The sequence below is a fragment of the Phoxinus phoxinus genome (genome assembly GCF_949152265.1).
Source record: "Phoxinus phoxinus genome assembly, chromosome: 1".
NCBI classification, from domain to species: Eukaryota; Metazoa; Chordata; class Actinopteri; order Cypriniformes; family Leuciscidae; genus Phoxinus; species Phoxinus phoxinus.
In genome coordinates, this window is record NC_136876.1 from 6,445,441 (window position 1) to 6,458,456 (window position 13,016).

At 36.9% G+C, this 13,016-nt stretch overlaps 1 protein-coding gene across 3 annotated transcripts in view; it reads right to left on the reverse strand.

Moving 5' to 3' along the window:
- The window catches only part of LOC306999845 (uncharacterized protein), a 134,067-nt gene that overhangs the window by 36,539 nt on the left and 84,512 nt on the right, over nucleotides 1–13,016 (reverse strand). For 2 of the 3 annotated variants that reach the window (XR_013797926.1, XM_079614877.1), the window contains exon 1: nucleotides 1,187–1,238. The exons of the other annotated variant lie outside the window; for it this stretch is intronic. The gene's annotated coding sequence lies outside the window, so the exon portion shown is untranslated. Of the gene's footprint in view, nucleotides 1–1,186; nucleotides 1,239–13,016 lie in introns of those variants that run through there. 3 annotated transcript variants of the gene reach the window in all.

The window sequence follows — 13,016 nt, forward strand, 5'->3', positions numbered from 1 at the left end:
TGACAAAAGCCTGCAAAACTGCTCTATTAAAAGATGATACTGTTATTTCTCACCATTGCTGGATTTAAAAAAAAAAAAATCAGTAACACAAAAACAAACACTGATGTCACTCATCTTCATAAACCACTACAGAAGCATATGTCCATATGAATCTAAATACAGTCTGATTTTATGATAACGGTTCATTGCAATAAATTAGATCATTAACATGTTAAAGTTTTCTATGTGCAGAAACTGACAAAGATCATCAAAACCTTAAAAAAAAAGAGCACCCCAACATATTATTTAATGTTTCCAGTATCACATTTTATTCACATGTATCTATAATAATAACATTGATGTATAGATTTTTAAAAACTTCACATGGCTCATTATAAGCTCAATGTAAAGTATTTATCATATGTTTGAAATAATGTAAAGTAAACAAATCTGAACCCCTAAAACCCCCATTGAAGGTTAAAGTTGTGTTAGATACACAAACTTATGTTTTGCTTGATAAAAGACTATTAAACGGATCTATTGAAACAATACTGTTATTTCTCACTATGACATGGATAAAACATCAATAACACAAAAACAATCACTAATGACACTAGTCTTAATCAACCACAGATAACTACAGTAGCATAATATGTCCCAATGAATATAATATTAAATATAAAAATATATAAATATAGCTAGTTTGATCTTATGATAACTAACTACATTAATCGTTAGATCATTATAATAATAACATTATGCGCAGAAATTGAAAATGATAAAACTTTGTTTGGTTCCAAATAGTTGCACTATTGTTCCAAGAGTAAAATGCTATATTCATATTTATTAGTATTAATTTAATGTCTCACGTGGCTCATTGTGCTCAATGTAAAGGATTTAGCAGTAGCCTATCTGTTCCAGTATGAAACTTGTTTTTGTTTTTTGTGTTTATAGATCGATTCCCATCAATTCCCCTCACATTCAAACTTTGACTTGAAGAAACGAACACAAACTCGCTCAGGTCTGAATGAACTCAACATATTCTCCTCATGCTCGCTGCTGCTGCACTACATGTTTATTTCAGTGAGAAGACGCCAGAAAAGACGCTCAAGTCTCGCTGTGATCGATGAAAACAACACAGAAATGAGTCTGTCACGTAATCAAACAGTATAAAGTGTGTTTATGGTTGTATAAAGATGAGAAATACCGTGAACTGCTCTCCTCTCCTCAGAAGACGCGACGCTGAGCCTGAAACTCAATGACGGAAGAGGCGGTGCGAGCGAGCGGTGACGTCATCGGCAGACAGCCAACGGTAGATGATCGAAGACGCGCTAAATACTACCAAAAAACACTACAATCCAAAATATTATTTAAGACCACCCTTTTCACTAATATTCATTACAACAGATTTTCTAATATAATGATTTGAGTTTTTCCACAAAAACTTAAAGAGTATCTGGTCAATATTTTTACCGGGCTTTGACTCCGAATGAACAGATTGAGCAGCATAAAATAAGCCTTGAGAGGCCTTCAGCCTTCGTAAGAAGTACCCTGCCTCTCAAAGAGAGATCTCTTTGTAGCCACTGGTTAAATCTGTTCTGAATTTTATCCGTAAGGGGTTGAAAATTAAAAGTGCATCTTTCTTTTTGGTCCTTCACCAGGGGCGTCACTAGGCACTATATAGACTCCTAAATAACAAACCTTCTCTTTCACAGGAATACCGTGAATAAATGAGTCATTGCAGTTTTTTATGGCCGAAAGCTCACATTTTTGAACATTTAAACGCAGGCCAGAGGCCTGTTTCCCTGTTTGTAACTATTTTCCTTTTTTCTGTGTCATGTAGTTCTCATAATTTGTTAATGTTTAATCTTTTATTATTTCCCCCATTGTTTTGTTTTGGTTGTTGTTTTGTATTCTGTTGTTTTCTGTTATTATTTGTGTATTGTTTTAAAGGGGCTATATGGAACTTTTTCCCCAAAATAAACGAAACAATAGCCTTTTTATTTTACCATTTATGACTCAAACATCTCCTGATGAGCATACTGACACCTTGTCTGCTCACAGTGGGTGCACCTAAGCCTGTATCCTATTTTTCCTATTTTCTGTCGGGTCGGATTTTTCCCGCGCTGTCTGCGGATGTGACGTCAAGCGCGTTCATGTTAAACGTTTCAGAACACTCAGAACACTTATCTCAAACAATATATGTATTTGACTGTTCTTACCTCTGTAAACATAATGTTGACCTGACCTCCTTGCAGCAGATGACTTGTGAAGTGTGCACGTACGAGCGAGCAGAAAGGAAGAGCAGTTATGTTTTTTGGCCACAGGTGTCAGTCGCGAGTTTAAATTTCAGAAAAACGCATATAGCCTCTTTAAACAAAAAAAAAACAAAAAACATGCGGCGGCTCCGTTCCTATTTCTTCGAGACTGCCCTCGCTACTATGGCAAGCCGTTTTAGCATTAAATACCAGGGTTGCCAACTCTCACGCATCTGGCGTGACTCTCACGCTTTCAGCGTCAATCTCACGCTCTCACGCACAGGCAAGAAATGTCACGCCAAAATCCATTTTTCTCCCCTCTCAATCCGTTAATTTTCTATTGATGACTATATTGACTAGACCACAGTGTATTAATGACAGGAGAGGAGTTTAGCTGAGACCACAGCTGTAACATCTGCCAACAACGTTCTCACGGCAGTATTTTCTGATCGTTGATTCGCTGAAAACCTTTGCACGTGATAGGTCAGTTGCGTGTGAGAAGTTCAGAGAGAGTTCGGAGCATAGGTTCGGAGTCGGAGCCGCTGATGCGCGTTTGAAAGTTTGGATGACAATCAAGGTAAGCAGATAATAAAATAATGTGCCTTGTCACTACAGACGTAGCCTTACCTAATCAGTCTGTGTGCCGAGAGAAGGCTACCGTTGTCCGAGAGCGCACTCGACAGTGCGCAAATGAGATCGAGTGTGTCCGAGCATAATATAGTTTGTTTATAAATTAAATATACATTTCCGCATTAGGATGATCTCTGTAGCCTATTGGTATAATCTGCAGCGTTGTAATTAGTTTACATGGTTATAAAATAAAACTCCAAAATAACCTGCAGGGAACGTTCAAAGAAAACATCTTTGTTTGACCGGTTGTGAACACATGCGGCAAACACAACTAGAATTTGGCTTAAATAACCTCTGATGATGACCTGTAGGTTATAAAAATAAAACCCCAAGATATTATATTTTATTATTATTATTTATGTTGGTACATTGTTCACTATTATATTGAGAGCACTTTTTGTTAGTGTATACAATGTTTTATAATAATAATTTGTTCTATTTAGTGTCCATTGCATTCATTTAACATATTTAATATTGGGGGTATTTTTTTTTAAGTAACGAAATGACTTTCCCTGGTAATTAGTTACTTTTGTAACGATGTAACTCAATTACTAACTCAGTTACTTTTTGTGAGAAGTAACTCTAATTACTTTTTTAAAGTAACTTACCCAACATTGCTCAAATGCGGATGCTGAGCGAACCTTTTCAGTTATTGGCCTAAACAAGACTGACACCAGGAACAGACTGTCACTTGATCGCACCCTGTCATCAATGACAATGAAAATGAGCAGCCTTGAACCCTGCTTCAGATACGAGCTCCTGCAGAGGTAGTGAAGCAGGCCAAACTGCCACTGTGGCACAACATCACCTCTATCTTTTTTTTTAAATAGTGCAATCAATAAATTAATTGTACATTTTGTAAAAGCGTTCCCATTCTATTTTATTTTTATTTATTTTTTGTTGCATAAATATGGGTTTATATTAAGTAAACAAGGACTGATATTTATAAAATTAGGGTTACCAAAAATTGTCTCCCCTCGCGCACACTGAAATTTTACAGAGTCTCACTCCAGCCAAAGTCCCGAAGTTGGCAACCCTGAAATACTACTAGTCATAATTTAGTTTTGAATTTAGTCAAATTCCTTATATCTTAATTCCAATTTTGACTCGTCGTAATTGGAATTGATATCTACCCGCAAGTAAATTTGAAACAAGTGTAAGATCAATAGCTGATTCTGTGCCTGTTCTGACATTAATCCTTGTACCCCTTCCATCAATTTAAACATACTAGATCTTTAATCTCCATTAACTCTTTAATCACTGTTCCATTCTCATCATTGAAATTATCCCACAAAGTGCTATGGGCATTCAAATCTCCACACCATATAATTTTTCCTTATAAATGTACGGTAAGTTCATCCATTAACTCTAGTGATAATCTTTTACATGGATTATAAAAAAATATATAATTTTAACATTTCCTTCTTTAATCAAAACTTATATTACTATAAATTCCAACTCCTTTCCCAATAACCCTATATTGTATTCCGTTTTTTACAAATATTATACACACTCCCCCAATATCCTCCTCTCTATCTCTACGTATACCATCATACCCTTTAATACTAAAATATAATACTGGCTTAAGCCATGGTTTCCTGAATACATATGATTTCGGGTTTCTTTCTAAGCCCTTTTATAAATCCTTTAAACTCTTGACCAATCAGGACCAACTAGGGTTGCCACCCGTCCCTTAAAATACGGAATCGTCCCGTATTTACAAGTAAGATGATGCGTCCCGTATCAAATCAATAAGGGACGCGATTTGTCCCGTATTTCACATTAGGCCCACATATAGTTGAATAAAAACATAAGGATTTTGCAGTATGGATAATACTAATAGTAAATATAAAAAAATCAATTTCGTAGTAGAGAAGCTCATTGCGTGATTGCATTTTAGCGTCTTTGTTTCTATAGCGACTGAGTCTTGTGAACATGCGCTGTAAACCTGCACGTTTTTAACCCCTTGTAGTATGGTTTAACCCCTCGTGCGCTGTTCGGGTCTTTTCGACCCCAAATGACATTTGCTGAAATAAATAAAACATTATATTTGTCCAAATGATGTGAGACTTTGCACGGTTGACAACACTTTCTACATCTACAAAAAAAAAATAATAAATTTGAATAATATCTGTTTTTTATGTTAGTGTGGGGGGAAAAACAAAATGTCATTTTGAAACATAATAGTTTTTTTTTTTTTTTTGGATTTATAGTTTTAGGAGGATTTATTATATATTTTTTTACTTTAGGCTATATAAATAAATATTTTTTAAACAAAAACAGAAAAAAAAAAAGTTAAATTCACTTTATAAAAGACCCACATTTCTAACGTTCATGGATATAGATAATTTGACAATAATTTGGTTTAGTGTAAGATTTTTGCACATCTTTTGGAAAATGCTGTTTTAAAAGTAAAGAAATGATCACTTTAGTAGATGGCTGCAGAGCTACACCATTTATAATTTGACTAAAATACACATTTTCAATAGCTTTTAGTTGGATTCATATCTACATATTATGAAATCACAATTATAACAATAAAAATGACTTTGTCAAAGTTGAGCATTTGGGGGGGGGGGGGGGGGGGATGGGTGTTTGTGTCCAACAAACTTATTGCATTCCATTGTACAATATCCAAGTTGACTTATCACTTGCACCTTCTGTCTTCCCATCATCTTCCAGTCTTTTTTTTAATATTTTCCCCAGATATATTGTTCCAAAAACATTTCAGGCCTTTTCACAAATTTTCTCTGTTTTTGTTTGACTTGATCTGTACAATTAATTACATAACCAATGAACAAAACCAGTTTGTCCACTGTCAGTGCTGTGCTGCTTTCTTCTGCTTAACCAACCTCGTCTCGAGATATGTTTAAATTTGACCGTATCATCACTTCTCCTTTGCTCTAGGACCTTCTTCACTGCTTCTGAGTAACTTATGTTTTTTACCACTTTAACTTGTTAAATTTCCACTGCTCTCTTCCATACATCACATCCACTGTATGTTACCGTATGTTGCCCACACTGTTAGACTTTTCTGTCATTTCTACAGTGATTTACTTTAAAACACTCAGTATTATACTGCTATTTCTCTTTACAGTAAATATCTGTGATTCCCATTGCATCATGGGAATTTTCTGTGACGTCAAACACCACATACAGAGACTTAGTGTATTTTTTAAATTTGCTGTATACTACTGTATTTGACATAACGGCCTCTCTGGCACCATTCCATCATGCTTGCTTTTTATTTCCTAATGTTTGCATTACACCGCGTGTCTACAACGCTGTCTGTATTGCACACATTGAAGCGACCGGACCGTTGTGCGCTTAGTTTACATTAACATTAAATTAACTAATGTAATACGTTAGACAACGCTATTGGACTCAGATTCTCATCTTCCTTTCTGAATTAAAGAATTATTTTAAATTCCTCTCTTACAATCTTTTTGCGAACAACCCTAATGGTGCGTTCACACCGGACGCAAATAGCGCGTCAAATTCACGCCTGCCGCGTCTAGTTATACGCTTGACCACTTTGCGTTAATTTGCGCGTCAAGAGTGAAATAGACGCGCGTAAAAAGCTAGAGTTTGAACCGAAATTGACGCTTACGCCGAGGTGAAATCCGCTTGTTGTGGAAAGGGCAAGTGCTACAGTAGGCGGTCTGTTTGCAATAAATACTGTTATTGTGTCACGAAATGTAGTTTTAAGACTTTTTCAGTCGAGAATGTAGTTGTTTAAAGCTCAAATCTGTGGTTTATTTATAAAGATAGCGCCTATTTCAAAATTTTATCTGACGTTTTCGGAGTTGTGAGATCCAGGCGATCACCGGGCGCTCACGCTCATGTAACCCGCCTCGAACAGCCTTACCTCGGCTAGTCCTCCTGGCGTTTGCCGCTGGTAAACGAGAAATGTTTAAATTCACAATCTATAGCTTCGGTTCTATTATATTAAACGTATAATTAAAAGACATTAATGACTCGTTATAACGTAGGTCAAACGACTTCTTTAATTATGTGAGTTTAATTCTCATTCAGAAATGTATGACTGCAAGTGTTCAGTGTCACATTCATAGTTAACATAACTGAACAATGTCATTCCTTCTTTCACGCAGGCATTTAGTCATAAATGGCCAAACATATAAAATGACATTATAAACTGAAAAGCGGGCCTGCCCCCGTTTACATGTCACTTCACCACGTGACAGCAGCAAGCAGGCTCCTGATTGGTTAACGTGGCGCGAATTGACGCAGAAGTTTCGATTTTTCAACTCGGGCGAATTTGCATCAAACGCGCGAATGCACAAAAAGCACTACATGAAATAATTTGCGCTTAACACGCCAGATGCTCAATTCACGCCATTCGCGCGAACTTGACGTGCGAATGAGGCGTATTCGCGTCTACCGCGCCACAGGAATTTTTTACGCGCGCAACACGTCTTTCCATTGACTTAACATTGAAATCACTCGCGTCTGACGCGCTATCGCATGCGGTGTGAATCCACCATTACATCTCCATCTGAGCTGTCCTTCTAATCCCCATTTACTGGATTGGCTTGCTACCAGATTCCCTTCATTTTGTCCATTTTTCTCTTTTCTTGTCCTTCCCCACTACCTACTAAATTCCAATCATCAAACTCCATATTATCTTCATTAACTACCACAGAAGTAATCTCAATCCAGTCACAAACCAGTTTATGTCTGCCAGCCCGATCTCATCCGAAGGCGTCATATACTTACGCTGTTGACATTTCGTTCACATACGTGCATGGTACCCTTTCGCGTAAATATGAGACGCATATAAAAATGGCCAAACGGCGCCTCCTAGCGGTCTAACCCTAACTCTACCCCATACCTAAACCTACCCATAACCGAACGCGTCTTATATTGACGATAAAGGGTACCATGCGCGTCGTATGTGAACGAAATGTCCACAGCGTCAGTATATGACGCCCTAGGATGAGAATGCGTTGGTCTGCCGTAGACGTAGAGAAACTCCATGCTGCTCCCCAACTTCGATCCTGACAGGAATGAATCGTTTTTTCACCAAACTCTTCTTCGTATACTTCTTCTTTTTGGCCATTGGCAAACAGCTTTTAGGTGCATTGCGGCCACCTTCTGAAAAGGAGTGTGGGTCTGAATTCTACATGGCTAAATTCTATGGAATAATCCTGTTGCTTTCAAGTAAAAATACATAAACACAGAGACATAAGATTGTTTGTAATTCTGGGCATATAGAGTTTGGTTTTCATCCTGCACACCTCAGAGCTACTTGTACATACATTTAACCACAAAAGTGATACATTTCATACATTTAAAAAGTAGGCTAGTTTTTAGTGAGAAAAGTCCGTGAATGAACTCGTGTGTGTGTGTGTCTTGGTATGTGTGTGTGTACGCGCAGACATTCCTGTTGCGCTGTGTTCCCTCCTCCCCTTGGGTGAGGAGAGCGTTCTGGGGCTTTGAAGCTCGGTTATCAAGATCTGGGGGTGTCTGTCTTGTGTTGAGTGGTCATTCACGAGTCGTAAAGGTGTCAAGAGACACTCGGAATCCAGCAGCGGCGGAGCCAATGGCGGTAATTTAGGTTATTTGAGTCTTGTTTTACATATCTGAGTCAAAGGGGGTGGCAGCACAAAGGAATGTGGATTTTTGCAAAGAGAAATAGAATCATGATTCTGGCCCATTCGTAACAGCTGGTACGACAGTATCTTATTGTCAGATCATGCCTTTATTACATTTACTGTCCAAATGGAAAATATCATATTTTCCCCATTTCGATTTCAAGCAAGATGGCATTGTAAAATTTATGGATAAAAAAATATACCTATAATTTCTAATTAACACAAATCAGATGAGTGCTTCAGTCAAATGGGAGGCCTTCAAAGCCTTTATCAGAAGGGAGATATTAAGTTATACAACATAGATCAAAAACATATCAGGCACAATTAGAAAATCTGGAGAAAAACATTAAAGTATTAGAGCAACACCTCTTTAGCAACAACGACCCTGTAAAGCAAAAATAACTTGTGGCTAAAAAAATCCTACTACAATTAGGACGAGAGCGGAGCGTCCTCACCAGAGGTGGGTAGAGTATCCAAAAACTGTACTCGAGTAAAAGTACAAGTACTTATAGAAATATTTACTCAAAGTAAAAGTAAAAGTAATAATCTTAATAGTTACTTGAGTAAGACTACTCTTTTTTTTACTTTTTTGAGTAAAAAACTACTCAAGTAGCTAGTTACTAGTTACTTCGGATCATATAGGCCTATATATAGGCTATATATATATATATATATATATATATATATATGAAAGACTTCATGATGCAAAAGCCTCTGAGTGCCATCTGAAATTTTCTTAAGCATTTTTATCAAGCTTGTATATTTAAGTTCAGTAATTTCACTTTAATGGCAATTAATTGGTACTTTTCATTGTCATTTAACTGAAATAACTGAACATAAACATACAAGCTGGATAAAAATGCTCTTTTAGAAGAAAATTTCAGATGGTACTTGGAGGCTTTTGGATCTGAAGTAGTCATATATATAAAATTATATTTTTATTTAAATTACTATTACTATTAATATATAATACTATTAATTAGGCTATCTTTGCAACAAAAACAGAAGAGACAAGCATTATTTCTGCCATCTCTATAGCCCGAAAAACATTGCCTGTCCTTTGGTTTGTATAATAGTAACTTATACAACTACATTTGGATTATTAGACAATGTCGAAATAAAGTGAATCTGCAGAGTGTTGCATTCAAAGGCATGTAATTGATACAGAGAAGAAAGATTTAAAACTCTTCACATGTGCTCACGCTCATGACTTCTGCTTAACATCTGAACACAGAAAAACAAACAAATGCACATCGACGGATCTTCTTCTGTCTGTTCTCCAAAATATAATCAAATGTATATTTCTACAAGCATGTTGTAATCTATATGCCTTATGCTTCGGACTCTGGGTCCGGATGAATTAGCTCAAATGATTCATAGGGAATTTTAATAACTAATCATGAATATGATTCATATTTTGCATATAACAGTTACTTTAAGTTGTCGAAAGTGAAAGTGGATTATATGAATATATGAATAATCAATCACAACGAATTATAATTCCTCATTCATATATCAATAATCTTACTTAACTTCGATTATGAGATAATCTTTAAGGGAAATTAATGTAATTATCAAATCGTTGTTCGTCCAGCGACCAACTGTCAGATTAAGTGATTAATTTCTCAATAAAGCTATCCTTTCTTATAAACTCCAAGAAATATTAACCTTCTGGCCTTGAATATTAATTTTCCTGTGTTTATAAAATTAAACTACTTAATGTAGTTAATATTGAGCGCGCTGGCAGCTCTTGGATCTTATCTCATTGACTCGTTTTACAAGCATTTCCGGGAAACTGTTGAATATATTGTTTTATTAAATGCAAAACTAGAGAATATACAGACTACACCATACTGATTATATGTTTATACATATCTTACATGTGACGAACAAGACAACGAATAACAGATGATAGAGAGAAGGTGAGAGAGATAAAGTTTGGAGGAGGGGCGCGCTGTACCGAAGCACGCGCTAAGGTTGTAGGATGAGAGAAAGAGAAAGTAAATCACAAATGATCATAGGAATAGCAACATCACAGACCTTTGAGAGAGCCATCAATCGAAACAAACCTTAAAACATTAAAACTCGTTAGAGTTTGATACTTGCAAAGTTCGTTTGTGTGGAGCTGTGTCCAGCCTGCGCGTGTTCTCGGAGCAGAGTGCGCGCGCTCGTGCTGAGGCGCGCGTGCTTGTTGCCAGAGCAAGCTGTTCGCGGGAGTTTTGAAGAAGGCCTCTTTGGAAGGGAAGTTGCTGAAGGAATTCAGGCTTCGTTCGTTTGACTCGTAGGTGGAAACGAACCAAGTGGAATTTGAAAATTAAACAAAAGACTGAGATAAAGCAAATAAAAGAAGACGGACTCCAGAGGAGTCGGTATCGCAGACTGTTCACATGACTGCAGACGAGGAGAGCAGGGGACGAGAGAGGGAGCAGGAAGAGCGTTTGGGTCTTAAGGAATGTGTGGCTCACGCCTTCTTCTGGGACAAGAGCGAATCGGATCCTCTGATCTAGAGCGCGAAAATGTTCCTTTGTTTGTAAAGACACGCCCACTTTGACTGTCATGTGAGAGGTCGAATTTAACATTCATATTTAGAAGTATGGTATTTCCTAGAATAAATGCATATTATTGTACCTTGCAGTCAAGATTCGACTCCGTTAGATTTAGAGAATTACAGCGACAAACACTTCCGATTTAGATTATTAGATACAAAGTTACATAAAATATACAGATTAGAAGCATTTAGATTTTGATTAGCACACATTAAAACTTACATTAAATCCCAAAACCTGTCATGACATATAAATGGCAACACAGAATGCATTTGGTAATGGTAAAAGTCTCTTGTGTGTGTGTGTGTGTGTGCTCCTAATGCAAAGGAATGTTTGGTGTCATATTACATGTCTCTTTGTGTGAGCCATGTTGGTGTGTGTGTGAGAATCACGGATTCACCAATCTGACCAGATGTCAATGTTGCTACAATGTTTAAACTGATTAACTGTGTCTACGGCAGGCAAAGGCATTAGTTTTCAAGTCGAGCTCGCACAGCAATGCGCAGCAATACACAAACTACCGCGGGATGGCGGGTGTTCATAAACTGTGAACAATGGTAGCTTATTTAATGTATAAATTAATGTATATGTCCAAAAAACGGGTAATGTCATACTTTCTATCGTGGAGTAATAATCTGTTTGGTTGTAAAATCTATTAACTGAGTGAAATGAAATCGATCATATCGTCCTGTGGAATCATTCATTCACAGACAGTTTACGAAGATGTTCAACTAATAAAGATCTTCATCGCTGGCAAAAATATGATGCATTTGAAGATTTGCTTTCACTTGACTGTACTGTAGGTCCACGGCCACTTCATCCAACTCTCTTGATGTTCTTAAATCTTCCAGTTACGACCCTGAGTGTGTATTGAAAGCGCTTCAGACGATTCAGTGCGTGCAGGAACTGAACAGATCATTTAAACTGATTCGCGAACCGATTTAGACATATCTGCCAACTTGTTTGATGAAGTCTTTGAACAGAATCGACTCAAAAGGGTGATTCAACGCTTGTTTGCTCTCTTTTGCCATAATATATATATATAGGCTACTGTATATTGCAACTTGACAGACAACAATAAATATGACAAGGACAGAGTGCACAGATCGCTTGCTGAAGGCTCAGAAGCTGACACAGGGGTGCTTTATAGTTTCCTGGTCTATGACGTCACCCGCCTATGACGTCTCGCTCTTTCATTGGACTGATTATACAAGTGCTTCACGACGCAATCACACAGAGGTGTTCCCACAGCGGGAGTTCCCTTGATAGGGACCTAAGTATAGAAGAGTTGGGCATGAGTAGTGAAAAAGCCCCTGGGCCTGATGGCCTCCCTATGGAAATTTATAAAACATTTGCAGGGAAACTTTTACCACTCTTACTTGAAATGTTTAGTTAATAATTTGAAAAGGGAATATTACCTCCTTCATTAAGATCAGCACTTATTACTCTTATATCAAAGCCAGTCAAACTAGTCTTCTTCTGAAATGAAAATAAAAATTAATCTAGGCCCATATATGTCATGTCTTTCGATACCAAAATTATTTGTAAGGCCCTAGCTAAGATAATTGAAATGGATTAGGTTAATTTTATAATGTACCACAGGCAGAAATAATAACAAATAGTCAAATTTCAAAAACCTTAAATTTAAGTAGAGGAACTATGTTATTTGTATTTGCTGTAGAACCCCTTACAAATACAATCCGAAGTAGTCCTGAAATAAAAGGGATAACAATAGGAAATAAAAGGGATAACAATAGGTGAGAGGGAACATATCTGAGAAGGAGCTTATCTTTGTTTGCAGATGATATTATGGCATTTCTTAGACCCTTTTATTAAAGACAGTATTTGGAGAATGTTCAGGTTACAAAGTTAATAATAATAAAAGTGGATTGCTATTATTGAATGGGGGTGAAAGGAGAAACTCACTGACCCTTAGGCAACTCGCCAGCTTCCTTAAAGGTTTCACATATTTAGGCATTAAGATAACC